This window comes from Heteronotia binoei, chromosome 1, assembly GCF_032191835.1.
Source record: "Heteronotia binoei isolate CCM8104 ecotype False Entrance Well chromosome 1, APGP_CSIRO_Hbin_v1, whole genome shotgun sequence".
NCBI lineage: Eukaryota > Metazoa > Chordata > Lepidosauria > Squamata > Gekkonidae > Heteronotia > Heteronotia binoei.
The window spans coordinates 224,092,459-224,097,010 of record NC_083223.1 but is presented as its reverse complement, the minus strand read 5'-3'; the positions used below and the strand labels follow the sequence as shown (position 1 = coordinate 224,097,010).

The 4,552-nt window shown below is 41.8% G+C and overlaps 1 long non-coding RNA gene across 1 annotated transcript; it reads right to left on the bottom strand.

Moving 5' to 3' along the window:
- Positions 1 to 419: 419 nt before the first annotated feature.
- Positions 420 to 2,960, bottom strand: LOC132587391 (uncharacterized). Its single transcript, XR_009556420.1, has 3 exons — positions 2,829 to 2,960; positions 2,330 to 2,370; positions 420 to 1,101 (listed from the first exon to the last, which is right to left on the bottom strand). It is a non-coding gene; the product is annotated as an uncharacterized LOC132587391 (long non-coding RNA).
- Positions 2,961 to 4,552: the final 1,592 nt, after the last annotated feature.

Sequence of the window (4,552 nt, the reverse complement as noted above, 5' to 3'; positions counted from 1 at the left end):
AGGGAATCCTACTCCCCCTCCCCACATACACTACTTTCCTGATCTGAAATGCTCTCAGGGAGTCACTATTAGACCCATTAGGGAAACTTCCTTATAAGTTTCCTCATGGAGCAAATAGTAACTTCCCAAGGACATTTTAGTTGGAAAAATGATGTGCAGGGAAGCTGGTAGGCCCCCCTCTTCACATATATTGTAGTCCCAACCTGAACTGAGCACCTGGGAATTATGATTCAAACAGGGAACTGCAAAAGCATGTCTGAATGAAAGTCCTTATGGTGGCCATAGATTAGCACTTAGACTTTTCTGCAATTTTGTTGGGACCATGATACTGACCTAACTCACAGAGCTGCTGCAAAAACTACTGCAATGTGCTGACATGTTTTGAACACTCGAGTTTGTTGTTAAAATGCTCACTTCTATTATGTTATCATAGGTAGGCTCTCATGTTTATTTCTGGTACATCGTCAAAGTGTTTTAAATAAAACATTTAAAAGAGCAGAACTCAAAATTGCATTCATATCTGAATGCAGCAAAGAGAGAGAATTGAGCCATCATGAAAATATCCACTTACAAGGCTTAATAACACATTTCAGCAATGAGTAGAAGAAAATAAAATGCAGCTGAAAGCAAAATGTTTATAGGTGCTATGTAGCTTAAAATAAAGAAGTTCTCTGGTATAGAACTATTTTCTGAATAAACAACATAGCTAGTACCATGCTACTGTCTGCTGCATGAATATGTGGTTATTCCTGAGGGTGCAACACACTATTATGAAGCAGTGATACCTGTATTACTGACTAGCATGAAGAATTTTAATTTTAGGAGGTATGAAGTTACATTAGCTGCCAAACTAAAGGCTCACTGTGATTTGCTCATTTGTAACTGAAAATACAATTTACTTTTTGTCCAGCCAGGTCTCCTTTGCCACCAACAGCTGCATGACAGATAGAAATTAAACAGGTAGAGTCTTTGCCACCACAGCAGGGAGCTGCTTCACCTGTTGAATCCTTGTCATCTCGATATTGTAGTTTTATTCCACCCATCCTTCAAGGAGCTGAAGTAACATACATGGTTCTCCTCTCCATTTCATCCTACAGCAACCTGTGAGATACACAAGGATGATAAAGAATGACTGGTCCAGATTGCCTAGCAAGCTTCATGGATGGCTGGGGATTTGAACCTGGGTCTCTCCTATCCTATTACAACACTCTCATCACTACAACCCACTGTCTTATCTATTATGTTTCTGATCAAGGGTCCAGGAGGGGGTTACCAGCCTCCAGATGAGGCCTGGATTCCTCCCAGTATTCCAGCAGGCCACCACTACAAAGATAATTTCATCTGAAGGAAATGTGGCATCACATCCCCACTGAACTCACTTCCTAAGCTCCCCTCTCCTCAGGCAGCCATGATCTCCAGAAATGTCCCAAGTCAGAGTTAACAATTCAAGCCCAGGAACCTGGTTCATGAGAATAAAGTAGAAACCTATTAACATCTGTACAAAGAATAATGTTGCTATAAAAATGACTTGCTCGCTAATCAACAAAGAGGCCATTCTAGATCAAAGTTTCCAGCAGCAGCCAATTAGGATGTCTCAGAGAAGCTCACATTGGGGTATGAAGAAGTTTGTCTCCCCTCCCCACTGTGTGACCCATTACCTGTGCTTGTGGCTATCTGATCCTTGCCTGGAGATAAGCTGCCAGGCTGCAAGTCAGCGATACTCCTTAATTTTTAACTATGTTATTAACTTGGGGCTGCTTGGCAGCAGGTTTCCTCTTCCCATCTTCAACAATGCATAGGGCTGTCAAGTCTGACTCAAAAAATATCTGGGGACTTTGTGGGTGGAGCCAGGAGCAAGGGTGTGACAAGCCTGGTTGAACACTGAAGGGATTTCTGGCAATCATATTTAAAGGGACTGTGCTCCTTTAAAATGCCTTCCTTCCATAGGAAATAATGGAAGATAGGGGCACCTTCTTTGGGGGCTCATAGAATTGGACCCTCTAGTCCAATCTTTTTGAAACTTGAGGGGGTGTTTTGAGGTGAGGCACCAGATGCTATGCTGAAGTTTTGGTGCATCTATCTCAAAATACAGCCCCCCCCCCCAGAATCCCAGATACCCACAGATCAATTCTCCATTATACCCTATGGGAATCGATCTCCATAGGGTATAATGGAGTCCCTAGCAGCAATTTCCCTCCCCTCCCCCCCACTTTCTGATGACCCTGAAGCAGGGGGGGGGCTCCAAACCAGGGGATCCCCTGCCCCCAACTGGAGATTGGCAACCCTAACAATGCACCTAGGATTTAACATGTGAGGGAGGTAGGGTTACCTGCTCCAAGTTGACTCTGAGGTAAAAGGGAATACTTTACTCTAAAAAACAAAAAAAAAAGTTGTTTCCTCTTAAGCACAAATAGAATGTATTTAGAAGTAAAACATAACAGTTTCAGTACAGTGTCACAAGCATAATGGTTTCAGATAAGTGTACTATTCCTTCTTGTTTCCCTAAGTTCCTTAACTAAACCTAGCCACAAAGGTTTATTTTCTCACTTCTCACTTAGGCTAATAGCGCCTTCCACAAAGCTTAACTTTCCCAGCTTGCTGCTTAGGCTAATAAATTCCACACAAGACACAGATTTCTCTCACACTCTACAGCACCTCACTCAACTCTCTTCCTCCACAGACTCTACTATCTCTCCACAAAGCCTCTCCCAGCCAACCAGTCAACTCCGCCCCCCAGGTACAGCTATCATAATGCACTTCAATCACCCATCCTGCTCCTGCCCTTATTTCTTAGGCTAAGGCCAGCATTTTAAACCATAACAACATACCTACAAAACTTGACATTAAAACATAAAAACAAAACACACACAAAAAACAATTTCCCTGGAGAAAATGAATGCTTTGAAGGGTAGACTCTAAGGCATTATATACTTCTGAGGTCCCACTCCTCCATAAACCCCAACCACTCCAGGCTCCACCCTTATATCTCCAAGAATTTCCCAACCCAGAGTTTGCAACCCTATTTTCAGTAATTGTACATCATATTTATATAGTGTTTTGGTGCTGAAAGTGCTTCTCCTACATTATCTCGTCATAATCTGTCCTATAAAGTAGGCTAATATTGTTATCTCTATATAGCAAAGAGTGACTTGTCTAAGGCCATCTGGCAAGTTGTGGCAAAGATGAGATTTGAACCAGGGAGTTCCTGGAACGTAGCTTATTCTATTAGACACTACTTATATTAACTATTGGGGAAAATATGCTGCCAAGTTAACTGTAGGCACTATTTCAATCAATCAAAAGGCTGCTCCAATGTAACAGATTGCTCTAATGTATCAATTACACAATTCAGCCCTAATCTTCTAATCCACAATAATGTATTGATTTTCAACAAGGAGAGCCTCTAAATATACAGACAAGATTTGCCTGTTATTATACCAATGAGTAAATGGACTGCAGCCAATTGTAATGGGAGAATAGTTTGAATTTAAAATAGTACCCAACGTGTTATGTGACAGAGATAAGACAAAAACTAATCACAAGTCATTCTTCAAAGCCAACTCTTGCCTCACTGTCTAGCAGAATTCTTCAATTAGGTGCTAATGGATTAACAGACAATTGTCTGTGTGCCATGAAACGGATTGGACTGTAATCCTTGAAAGCTTATGCTACAGTAAATCACTTCGTCTTTAAGATGCCACCAGACTCCATTCTGGTTTTGACTGACACAAGTTTATTACTGAACCTTTCTAAAAGCCTTTGCTAGATATCTTCAAAATAGAACCCTAAGCTAGGAAACACTTCAGGCTTCATTTGTTGTTAAATATAGTGTGATGATCAATGATGCGCATGGGCAGAGTGGAAAAGAGTACAGCCATTTGCAGCTTAGTGAAGATAGCAGTGCCCCATACATTTCTGGACTTGACCGGGGTTGTTCAAAATTCAGAAAAAAAATACCTAGGGGTGGGAACTTTTTTTAAAAAGCCTTGGTATAGCTTCTGTGCCTTTAAATGGCATCTGGCACATTTGCCAGGCAAAGCTATACCTGCAAAATTTCTGCATGCTTTACTGTTTTTAAAGAGCAGGCCTAGGCCCCGTGGCGCAGAGTGGTAAAGCAGCAGTACTGCAGTACTGTGGTTTGAACTCTTTGCTCATGACTTGAGTTTGATTCTGGCAGAAGCTGGATTCAGGTAGCCAGCTCAAGGTTAACTCAGCCTTCCATCCTTCCAAGGTCGGTAAAATGAGTACCCAACTTGCTGGGGGGAAAGTGTAAAAGACTGGGGAAGGCAATGGCAAACCACCCCGTAAAAAGTCTGCCGTGAAAGCAACATCACCCCAGAGTTGGAAACGACTGGTGCTTGCACAGGGGACCTTTCCTTTCCTTTCCTAGTAAAAAAAATAAATTGACAACTTTATTTATTATTAAAGGTGCTACTTGACTCCTGCTTTGTTTTACTGCTTCAAACCAACATGGCTGCCCACCTGGATCTTTATGATGATGATGACACTGGATTTATATTCTGCCCTCCACTCTGAATCTCAGAGTCTCAGT